This window comes from Diceros bicornis, chromosome 36, assembly GCF_020826845.1.
Source record: "Diceros bicornis minor isolate mBicDic1 chromosome 36, mDicBic1.mat.cur, whole genome shotgun sequence".
Lineage (NCBI taxonomy): Eukaryota > Metazoa > Chordata > Mammalia > Perissodactyla > Rhinocerotidae > Diceros > Diceros bicornis.
Window position 1 is genome coordinate 26,762,683 of NC_080775.1, and position 12,808 is coordinate 26,775,490.

At 36.9% G+C, this 12,808-nt stretch overlaps 2 protein-coding genes across 3 annotated transcripts in view; both read right to left on the reverse strand.

Annotated features, from left to right (window-relative positions):
• ODAD2 (outer dynein arm docking complex subunit 2) overlaps window positions 1–12,808 on the reverse strand; it is a 182,302-nt gene that overhangs the window by 96,688 nt on the left and 72,806 nt on the right. The gene's annotated exons all lie outside the window — the stretch shown is intronic.
• Window positions 1–12,808, reverse strand: part of MPP7 (MAGUK p55 scaffold protein 7) — a 456,322-nt gene that overhangs the window by 38,830 nt on the left and 404,684 nt on the right. The window lies entirely within an intron of this gene.

Genomic DNA, 12,808 nt, shown 5'->3' on the forward strand with positions numbered 1-12,808 from the left:
AGTAGACCATTATCTTACACCACACATAAAAATTAACTCAAAATGGATTAAAGATTTGAATGTAAGACCTGAAACCATGAAAATTCTAGAAGAAAACACAGGCAGTATGCTCTTCGATATCGGTCTTAGAAGCATATTTTCAAGTACCATGTCTGACCAGGCAAGGGAAACAATAGAAAAAATAAACAAATGGGACTACATCAAACTAAAAAGCTTCTGCATAGCAAAGGAAACCATCAACAAAACGAAAAGACAACCTAACAATTGGGAGAAGATATTTGCAAACCATACATCTGATAAAGGGTTAATATTCAAAATATATAAAGAACTCATACATCTCAACAACAAAAGAACTAACAACCCAATTAAAAAATGAGCAAAAGATGTGAACAGACATTTTTCCAAAGAAGATATACAGATGGCCAACAGGCACATGAAAAGATGTTCAACATCACTAATTATCAGGGAAATTCAAATCAAAACTATAATGAGGTATCACCTCTCGTCTGTCAGAAAGGCTATAGTTAACAAGATAAGAAATAAGAAGTGTTGGAGAGGATGTGCAGAAAAGGGAACTCTCATACACTGCTGGTGAGAGTGCAAACTGGTGCAGCCACTATGGAAAACAGTATGGAGATTCCTCAAAATATTAAGAATAGAACTACCATATGATCCAGCTATTCCATTGCTGGGTATTTATCCAAAGAACATGAAAACATGAATGTAAAGATACATGCACCCCTGTGTTCATTGCAGCATTATTCACAACAGCCAAGACTTAGAGGCAACCTAGGTGCCCATCAAGGGACAAATGGATAAAGAAGATGTGGTATGTATACACAATGGAATATTTACTCAGCCATAGAAAAAAGATGAAATCTTACCATTTGCGACAACACAGATGGACCTTGAGGGTATTATGCTAAGAGAAATAAGTCAGAGGGAGAAAGTCAAATACTGTATGATCTCACTTACAAATAGAAGATAAAAACAACAACGAACAAAGGCATAGAGACAGAGATTGGATTGGTGATTACCAGAGGGGGAGAGGGAGGAGGGCAAAAAGGGGTGACTAAGCACATGTGTATGGTGATGGATGGTAATTAGTCTTTGAGTGGTGAACATGATGTAATCTACACAGAAATAAAAATATGATGATATACACCTGAAATTTACGTTATAAACTAATGTTACCTCAATAAAAAAATAATTAAAAAGAAAAAAAACTAAATTAAAATATGCTAGAGAACTATAAAATGTCTCATCCATCTGAAATAAGAAATAATATTTTACAAATTAAAAAAAAATTTTTTTAAAAGACATTGTTTTGCAGACCATTATTCAAATAAATTGATAACCTAAATGAAATTGATCATTTTGCAAGGAAATGCATATTGCCAAAATTAGAGTCCCTATTAGAGTAGAAAGCATAAATAGATCGGTTTCCATAGAAGAACTAGAGAAAGCTAATAACTAATAAATGTACACACACACAGTAGGCCCATATGATTGCACTGCAGACTTCTATTAAACCTTTAAAGCCTAGGTAGTCCCACTGCTTAATAAATTATTGCAGAGTATTGAAATAAAAGAAAACTTCGATACCTAGACTTGGTAAAGATAGTTAAAAAAAAAAAACAAAAAGAAACTACAGATTAATATCACTCATGAATATTATTACAAAAATACTAAATAAGATATTAACAAACAGAATCCTACACCACATAAGAAAATAGCACATCATGACCAAGTGAAACTTATTCCCAGCATGCAAGGTTGGTTCAATGTTTGGAAACCCATTAATATTCACCATATGAATAGATATAAGGGAAAAATCATAATGTAACACATGGAGCATAATCTCCCTAAATGCTAAAAAAGCCTTTGACAAAATTCAATACCTGCATCTGATTAAAAAAACACTTTAAAAATAGAAACTGAGAGTTTTTTTAATATGATATAATATATATACTTTAGTCCTCAAGACATAATTTTACTTAATAGAGAAACACTAGAGGCATTTCCACTAAAATCAGGAACAAGGCAAAGAGGCCCACTATCTCCACTACTATTCAACACTGTACTAGGGAATCAGCAAATGAAACTAGACAAATCAATTTAAAGAATAAGAATTCAAAAAAAAGAAGTAAAACCATTGCAATACCCTAGAGCAGAGTTCAGCAAATTTTTCTGTAAAGAGCTAGATAGTAAGCATTTACTCTTGGTTGGGCATTTGGTCTCTGTCGCAACTACTCAACTCTGCCATTGTAGCATAAAGGCAGCCAGAGACAATATATGAATGAACGAGTGTGACTATGTTCCAATAAAACTTTATTTACAAAAAGAGGTTTTGGCTCATGAGCCATAGTGTGTCAACCATTGTGCTAGAGAATTAATGATAAAATGAACTCAAGAGAATTCCGTAAGGCAGCAGCATATAGAATTAGCATACAAAATTCAATAGTGTTCATAGAAACAATCAATTGAAAGACATAATGGCAGAAAAAAAAAATTGTACCATTCCACAAGGAAGATTAAATATTTAAGAATGAACTGAACAAAAATGTACAAAATTCACATGAATAAAACTTTAAAACACTGAAAGTATAAAAACTAGACTTGAACAAATGAAAAGTTTCTATCGTTTCACTATGGTTATGTAGGATATCAGGATTAAGGGAAGCTGGGTGAAGAGTATATGGGAACTCTCTGTATTCTGCACTGTTTCTATTTTTGCAACTTTTCCATAAATCTAACATTATTTCAAAATAAAAGTTAAAAAGAAATTTTAAAAAAGAGAAATTAAAGATCTTGAGGTATGGAAAATAAATCATAGATATTTCTGAAGTTTTTAGCTTCAGTATTTTTTAGTTGTTTAAAATTTTATGGTATTTTATGAGAAAAGTACATTCCCCAAAACACAAGTGTTAACTGTTTTTTGCAATGTTGGTGTGATTTTATATACTTGAAGCCCAAATTACCTCCAGATGAATTCTGTACATATCACATAGACATTAAAAGTCAACAAGAAAAGAAAATTCAGCGTGAATAAATCTACTTTTTCATGAACTTAATATGTCAGGATGCCTGTCCCACTTTAGATAGTAGGGAAGGGCATAATTAATATGAAATAATTTATACTGAGTTTTTAAAAGCAATAGTCTGAAAAAAGTCAAGAATTTTATGAAGTCAATGGTTTCTTAAAAATCACTTTTAATTTAGTAGCCAAACTGTTATTATTAAGATGTTTCTTATTTTTGCTGAAAAATAGATACAGGAAGAGAATCACTTATGCATTCTACTGCACAAAGTTAAGAAAACTGCGCTATGAGTATATATGTCTATCCTTATATGCAACCACAGGAAAATCATTTAAACATAAAACTGCTAATCATTAAAACAAGTTCCTAACCTATGAATTATATACGACTTACACAGGGAAGGGGCATTTGTTTGTCATTTCCTTACCATTTAACTTAAAGCTGAAAGATGCAATAAATCCTCCAAATCTAGCAATAATAGCCATGTCTGAAATATGATGCCAAGGGTAATGCTGTTTGGATTCTTACCGAATTCAAAACACTGTTTTCTGAAACTGCCTTAGTGCGTTTATAAAACATTTGTGGGAAAACCATATTTACAAGTACAAAAGGATTCATCAACCCCTTGTCGCACAATAAAGAACAGTTTAGTCTTTATCTTATAGGCCTTGTCATAGAATTTGACACTTTTGACCATTTTCTCTTCTTAAACTCCCTCTTCCCTTTGTTTTTTCAGTAACTCACTCTTCTAGTTTCCCTCACAATTCTCTGGCTGATCCTTCTCAGTTTCTTTATAGATACCTCTTCCTTGGTTCACTTATTCTCCCTCAAAGATTGAGTTCAATAGGATTCTGTTTTTGTCCTTCTCTTTTCATTTTCCTTTCTCTTCCTCACAAGCTCTCATACATATCCATGACTTCAGTTAACAAATATTCATAATACTATATACCCAACCCACGTTCTATCCTAAGCTTTAGACATGAATATCCAATTGACTAGTTGCCATCACCACATAGATGTCCCATAAGAACCTCAATGTCTACCGAAGCATAACTGAATTTATCATTCATTCATTAAACAATAAACGTTTGTTGAGTGCCTACCCTGAGCCTGGGACTGGGTCAGCCAGTGAATACATGATAATGAACAAACTGACTTTGTTTCTCCCCTCGTGAAGTTCATTCTTCCTTCACCAGTCCTCCAGCTATATTCCCTCTATCAGTAAGTGGTACCACTATCCATCTACTTACCCAAGTCAGAAACCTAAGCATCATCCACGACTCCTCCTTCGTTTTTACAGCTCATGTTCAATCATTCACCTGATTTTATCCACTATCCCTTTATATCTCTTTAATCTATCAATTTCTTTATTACATTATATTTCACAGGCTTAGTTTAAATCACCTTCACCTCTGGCCTGCAGTGATTCCCTAACAAGTTTCTCTGTCTGAAGTTATGCTTAAAACCCTTCAATAACCTTCAATCAACTTACAACAAAATCCAAATTTATTAACATGATGCACAAAGGCCTAGATTATAATTGCCTATTTACATGTCTATGCCATACCCTCAAAGCTCCTTGATTGCAGGTGAGAGTTTAAAGTGAGTTATTCACCATTTAGGGTCCCCTTGTTCTCAATTTATAGCAAGTTAAATAACATGATTAATTTGATATAACAGAAACACAGAATTAAGGGATGCATCTATAGATGAGTACAGGTACTATACGGTCTGACTTTAATTTTCTATTTATGTATTATCGTTTTAAATTGCTATTAATTGAAGCTACGGCTCCATCAACAATACTAGCCAACATTTACCTAGCGCTTATTATGTGTCAAGCACTTTACATATATTAATTCACTCAATCCAATGAGATAGGTAGCATTACTATCTCCATTCTATATATCTGGTAACCAAGGCACCAAGTAGTTTAATAATTTGCTGAAGGAAACATAGTTGGTAAGGGGTGAGACTGGCATTCCAGGCAATGGTTCCAGAATCTATACTCTTAACCATTATACCACTATTCAGAATAAAATGAGATTGTGCAAGGTATTAAACAAGGACTTTGATTTTGTAAAGATGACGCATATTCATCATACAGACTGTAGAGAAAAATACAAAGATGAAAGTAAAAAATGATCCCAAATCCTACCATCAGAAATAATAATCATTAACAGCTAATGTAAATTATTTTGGATATCTCTTTATGCCTATAACTAGATAAAAGGATGTATGGATAGGTAGAAATAGATAAATAGATGGATAGATGACAGATAATGTTCTGAATGTATCTATCAATTTAGTTATGCACAAGATGACAAAAATCTGCACACCTTCTCATCAACCCTGAACTGACTTTGTTTTTATTTTTGCCAGTTGTATTATTACATTATCTATAAAATGTAGATGATTCCCCTAATGATAATTTCTCCACTGTTTTGTCTTAGTTTAATATTTAAATGAATTCAATGGTCTGCACTGGTACCTTTTAGCCATAGTTTTCCTGTTTTGAAATACTTTGAGTAACTTCTTGATTGACTAGATTTTGGTAATCAGGCAGTTTTTTCAAGAAGAGCTAGTGAGTACTATATTCACTAATTTCTTGTATGATTGAGAATGTGCTACTGCCTTCATATTTGAAGGACAACTTGTCTGGATGTGAAATTCTTGGGCAATATTATCTCTCCCTGAGAACGTTAGTCTGAGGGATTTAATCTCTCAATCAATGTCTTTTGATATTAAAAGAAGCCTTGGAGCAGTGTGAAGACAATCTGTCCTGATGGTTTGCTTCTCATACCTACTTATTTTTTCCTTTATTTTTGAAATGCAAGTAATTTTATCAGGATGTATTACTGCTGGCCATTCTAAATATTACTAGGGTCCTTCTGGGTCTTTTGACCTACATATACACAAAAAAGTTTTCTTGTTTTATCTTTAATTAAGATCATATTCCATTAGTTCCAACCTCTTCTTAAGGAACACCAATTACGTTTATGTTGGATCTCCTTGGGTTCAATATTTATCACTTTCTCTATTATAATTTTAATATATTTTTCTTTTTCATTTCATTTGGTATTTCCTATATACCACACTCCTGACTATGTTTTCAGTTGTGGTTATTATATTTCTCTTGCCTCCATCCAGCCTTTTAGTTCAATAATTTTTCTATTTCTCTTCTGAGCTCTGACCACTTGCTTTTTACAACTATTTAGGTTACCTTATAAAGTCTTTTTGTAAAACTTTATGGAATTTCTTTTGGCTACTTTATTAAGAGGCAGTATATTGCCTTTATAGCCTTGTGATTGTGGGGAAATTATTTGTCTGAACTTATCTGTTTCCTTTTGTAATGGAATTACCTCAAACACAATCCCACAAAAATCTGCAATTCTCTTTGCCCTGGGAACATATCTCCATTCGGTTTTGAGCATTCAAACAGTCAATCCGGCTCACTCCAAATCTCTAAAAATTTATAGTTTCATTGTGTTGCAATCTGGCAATCATTGTCTCTAGTATCCTTTTCAGTCCAAAGCGTCTCCAGCAGTCTCCTTGGCTAGAAGACTGTTGTAGACAATATAAGATGACCTGTGCATATGACTTTTCCTTAGGCTCCACTTCTGATGTTTTATAATGCAAAACTAGGTCTCTGATGGGAAATTCCTCACTTCTTCCAAGGCCCATTCACTCCCCTAGTCTCTGCTGTCTATGAAAAAAAAACGTTGGCTATGCATCTCATGACCATGACACTTATTTGGGGGGAAATCTTGAGATCTGAAAAGGCATGTGCTAGCTGTCAGCATATAACATACAGGTCAATAATGCATAGCATTTTGCAGGTGTGTTTCACATCTAAGATTTGGAGTTGTGGCCATTTCCTTGTTTGGGGGAATATGATTTTTTCCTACTCTTGCTCTGTTTTGTCATTAACCAGAAATCAAGCCTCTCATAAAATTATACAAACTAGTTCTATGTATTTACTAATCACTGTTTATTTATTGCCATCTGATCATCTACTCTACTATTTTAAAATTACTTCTCTGTCTCCCCAGCTCAATCAAAAAGTCCTTGAGGCCTGATGATTTATCACTGAGTCTTTCTTTTTCTTTCACTACATTTTGTTGCTTCAAAACCTACGTTCTTTAAGATTCACAATAAGAAAAGTGTGTAGCTGTTTCTCTGGCCTTTTCTTGAATGGGTTTAACTGGAAGGTCAATAAATCTAAAAATTTATTTAATATAGTTATATTAAAAAGAGTTTGGGGGTTGGCCCGGTGGTGTAGTGGTTAAGCTCATGTGCTCTGCTTCGGTGGCCCACGGATTGTAGGTTCAGATCCAGGGCACAGACCCATTCACCGCTTATCAAGCCATGCTGTGGCAGGCGTCCCACATATAAAGTAGAGAAGACTGGCACAGATGTTAGCCCAGGGCCAATCTTCCTCAGCAAAAAGAGGAAGACTGGCAACAGATGTTAGCTCAGGGCTAATCTTCCTCACAAAAAAAGGGGGGGGTGGTTGAAGGCCCATTGTGGAAAGTAATGTAATGATGATATTTAGAAGGCATTTTTAGGTATCAACTAGATAACTTGGTAATGACTTATGTGGAAATCATTAAAGCTGAGATGTAGAATAGAGAGGGTTGGGCTTTGCAAGAGTAAGTTCTAATCTATACAAAAGAAATTCAATATATTTATTAAGAAATTAGTAGTCACCAAGAGATAAAAGGTGATTTGTGACACAGTCACACAGTGATATAGAAAAACATACACTACTAACAAGGCAGACAATGATAAAATCTACATGAAAAGTATTAAGGAAAAACTCAAGGTAGCTTCTCAAGTGAAGCTCAATCCCATCTCAGGGCTTTTGTGTTTGCTACTCCTTGTCTGAGGTGTTCTTCCCTCAGGCTGGCTCCTCAGCGGTCAGGTCTTGGTTCAAATATTGTCCTCCCAGAGACCACTTTCCTCTCTTGCACTTTCTCTCTCTTCTTTCCACTCAAGCTAAAGTAACCACCTCCCACCAGTTGCTGTCTTTCAATCATACTGTTTTCTTCACAGCATTTAACTCATAACATTTATTTAAGAGTTTATAGTCTGTGACCCCCACACATAATAGAAGGTAAGTTCCACAGAGAAGGAACTTTGTTTTGGTTACACTGTATCTCCCCAGTGTCTGAAACATCTGAGACTAAGGCTCCAATAACTGAATTCAAAAGGAGTCATGGGGGCTGGCCCCGTGGTGAAGTGGTTAAGTTCGGCGCCCTCCACTTCTGTGGCCCGGGTTTGTGGGTTCAGATCCCAGGTGTGGACCCACACCACTCATCAAGCCATGCTGTAGTAGCAACCCATACACAAAATAGAGGAAGATGGGCATAGATGTTAGCTCCTCAAGCAAAACGAGGAAGACTGGCAACAGGTGTTAGCTCAGGGCCAATCTTCCTCACCAAAAAAAAAAAAAGGTATTATGGAGGCTTGAGTATTTGTGTAACAGACACGTGGTTAGACGAAGCTGTGAGAACTCAAAAAGAATCACATTAACAAAGTTCTACGATGATCTTAGAGTTTTGGGCTTCCTGTGAAGGAAGAGGGCATAAATGATTGAATACAAATGATTCTTGTTTTCAGATGCCAGGAAGGTGGGCTAAAGGAAGAAGGTCCTACCAGAGACTACTGGCATAGGGCATAAGCTTTCTGTAGTGATCCAGTGGTGAAACATACAGTAAAATGCACCTCCGCAGGGTTCTGTGTATGGCCACACGACGTATGGTGCTGTGCACACAGTAGTCTACGTGAACGGTGCTCCCTAGAGCTGTGCAAGGTGTATCCATACACAGCAGCCCTGAGTGTCTGCTCACATATATTAAATGACTTGAATGAATGAATGAGTGAATCAGAATGAAAGTATACAAGATAGATATATACAGTCATGTGTTTCTTAACGATAGGGATCCGTTCTGAGAAATGAAAATTAGGCAATTTCATCACTGTGCAAACATCAGAGTGTACTGAGGAGGAACAAATTTGCCACCCCAAAACGTGTCTCCTTAACATGAGGATTATTTTTAAGAAAAAAAAGACTCAGAAAGTTTTTCTTGTTACCTCCTCCTTAAGTGCCTAAAAGAATTCAGATAAAAAAATCTGTCTCAAGAAACAAGCTATCACCTTAGCATCACGTGAACTAGGTGGTAGTCAGGGAGGAACCTAGAAAAGCCTGTTTGTTGGGCTCCCCTCTGTGATCTTCTGTTTCTGTGTGGCCAAACGAACATTTGTTTTCCAAACGTCTGCTCCTTTTCACCTACCTGTGAATCGCCTTCCTTCCCTTTGAAGTCCCTGACTCTCCCCACCCCCAACATCTTCTTTTGTCTTTAGCTGAAGATGGTATTTAAGGTGAGGGCTTTGGCCATTTTGGTGAGTTACTCAGTTTTCCTGGGTTTCTCCCATATACACATTATTAAACTTTTGTTTTTTCTCCTGTTAATCTATCTTATGTCAATTTAATTCTTAGACCAGCCAGAAGAACTTAGAAAGGTAGAGGAAAATTTCTTCCTCCCCCACAGAAACCTATATGGTACTTACACAAACCTAGATGGTATAGCCTACTACACACCTAGGCTATATGATACTAATCTTATGGGACCACGATCGTATATGTGGTCCCTTGTTGACTGAAACATTGTTATGTGGCACATGACTGTATATTTAAAAGATAACAATAAGTAACTCAAAATAAAAATATGTAACCTATTAATAGTACGTAAGCTCCATATTATCCCGTCCCTAAACTCCGAACTATTTACTAAATGCAAATTATAAGTTTAAATTATTTCCTTAATAGCCTGAAAAATTCTCCTGGTCAGCATTGTCTGAATCACTCAGTCCTTTATCTCTTTTCCTCAATGGAATCAGAAGAGTTATAGGACTCAAGATGGGGCAGGGCCAGAGTATCGAGACTGAAAGGGAACTTCTCTTCTGTGCTTTGTCTCCATCCAGTATTAGTACAGTAGGTATGGAAATTCATCTTTTCCTCCATAACCCCTACTAGGCTAAATGTCCACAGAGCTTCAGGAGGGAGCTGAGATTACTGAGATTTCAGGAAGGTAAAATTAGCCATCCAGGTCCTTCCTTTGCCTGGCCTCATCTTATTTGTTGACTCTACCTCCTACTTCCCTCTTCCTCAGATTGGTCTTTCCATTCTTGATGCTCTCTCGCTGCTCAGGTCTCTATACATTTTTCCCTCAATCATGCTTTCCTACCCTTCCACCCATTCAATTAGGTTCTATATTCATTAAGGATACACTTAACCCACTTCCTATGAAGAATTCATTATGACAACTGTTATGAACTGAACTGTGTCCCCTCAAATGTTCATTTGTTAAAGTCCTAACATCCAGTACCTCAGAATGTAACTGTATTTGGAGATAGGACCTTTAAAGAAGTGACTGAGCTCAAATGGGGTCATTAGGGTGGGCCCTAATCCAATCTGACTGCTGTCCTTATAAGAGGAGATTAGGACACATAGGGAGACACTAGGAGCATACTACGTGAGGGGGCAACAAGAGGGTGGCCATATGCGAGCCAAGGAAAGAGGCCTTAGGAGAAACCAGCCCTGCCAGCACCTTGATCTTGGACTTCCAGCCTCTAGAACTCCGAGAAAACAAATTTCTGTTGCTTAAGCCACCCAGTCTGTGGTATTCTGTTATGGCAGCCCTAGCAAACTAGTAATAGATTTTGGTACTGGGAATTGGGGTGCTACTGTAACAAATATCTAAAAATGTGGAAGTGGCTTTGGAACTGTGTAATGGGTAGAGGCTGGAAGAGTTGGAGGTGCATGTTAGAAAAAGCTTAGATTTTCTTGAAGAGACTACTGGTAGAAATACCAGTAGTACCGACGAAGTCGCAGATGGACATGAGAAACATCTTATTGGAACTGGAGGAAAGATGATCCTTGTCATAAAGTGGCAAAGAACTTGGCTGAATTGTGTTCTAGGGTTCTGTGGAAGATAAACTTGTGAGTGACAAACTTGGATATTTAGCAGAAGAGATTTTTAAACAAAGTGTTGAAGGTGTGGCCTAATCTCTCCTTACTGCAGAGTAAAATGCAAGAGGAAAGACATAAATTGAAGAAGGAATTGCTAAGCAAAAAAGAACCAGAACTTGAAGATTTGGAAATTTTTCAGCTTATCCATATTGCAAAAAATGAGAAAGTGTGTTCTGGAAAGAATACCAAGGGTGTGGCTGGCAATCATATGATAAAGAGATTACGGGTGTGACTCATGGATCCAATCAACCATCTCAAGCAGAAACACTGCCATCTTGGACTGAAGGGGACAGAGATGCGACGAAACAAAGGAAGGTTGTTGGATTTCTGGGATTCCACAGAATGGGGTCAATAGAACTATCCAGCTGCAAACAATGCGATGCTATTTCTCCCATAGCCAGGATTCATGGGTCCAGGAATCAAGATGTGGAAATGGGAGTGGTACCTACCACTTAGTATTAGCCCTAGTGACCCACTAGCAAAATTTATGCTTCCTGTCCCTGTGACCTTATGCTCTGCTGGCCTAGAGGTCTTAGTTCAAAATGCTTCTACCAGGAGACACAACAATGATTCTACTGAACTGAAAGTTAAAACTGCCACCGGCCACTTTGGCCTCCCCATGCCTCTAAATCAACAAGAAAAGAAGGGAGTCACTGTGCTGGCTGGGGTGACTGATCCTGATTACCAAAGGGAAATTGGACTGCTACTCCACAACAGGGGTCAGGAAGAATATGTCTGGAATACAAAAGATCCCTTAGGGAGTCTCTTAAGTATGACCATGTCCTGTGATTAAAGTCAATGGAGAAGTACAACAACCCAATCCAGGCAGGATTACTAATGGCCCAGACCCTACAAGAATGGCGGTTTGGGTCACCCCACCAGGTAAAGAACTACAACCAGCTGAATGCTTGCTGAGGGCAAAGGGAACACAGAACCGGTAACGAAAGAAGGTAGTTATAAATACCAGCCATGAGCACGTGATCAGTTACAGAAATGAGGATTGTAATCGTCATGAGTACTCTTCCTCATTTTGTTGAATTATGAACGTGTGTGTTATTTATACATATCTTTGTTTTCTTCCCTTTCTTATCTTCTTATCATGTAACATGATATATTGATTTTATATCATAGTATTTAATTATCGTTAACTTTACATCATAGTATTTAAGTTACAGGATATCAAGGAGAAGAGTAAACATCACCCAAGGACTTTGCTTTCTCTTCTGGGGAAAGGGTTATGATGTTTTCAGTTATATGTAGGATAGTTGTATAGTGTTAGAAAGAAGTATGACCTCATTATTATCTTTGTATAGAGATTAAATATAGCTGAAGGAGATGTGTATATGGGTGCCAAGTTGACAAGAGGTGGACTGGTGATGGTTAATTTTATGTGTCAACCTCACAGGTCTAAGCGATGCCCAGATATTTGGTTAAATGTTATTCTGCATGTTTCTGTGAAGTTGTTTTTTGGATGAAATTAACATTTAAATTGGTGGACTCTGAGTAAAGCAGATCATCCTCCAAATGAGGGTAGGTCTCAGCCAATCAGTTGAAAGCCTTAATGAAACAAAGACTGACCTCCCCGAGCAAGAAGGAATTCTGCTAGCAGACTACCTTTGAACTCAAACTGCAACTCTTTCCTGAGTCTCCAGCCTGCCCGCCTACTCCATCAGCATTTGGACTCACCAAGCTTCCACAATCACATGAACCAATTCCTTAAAATAAATCTATC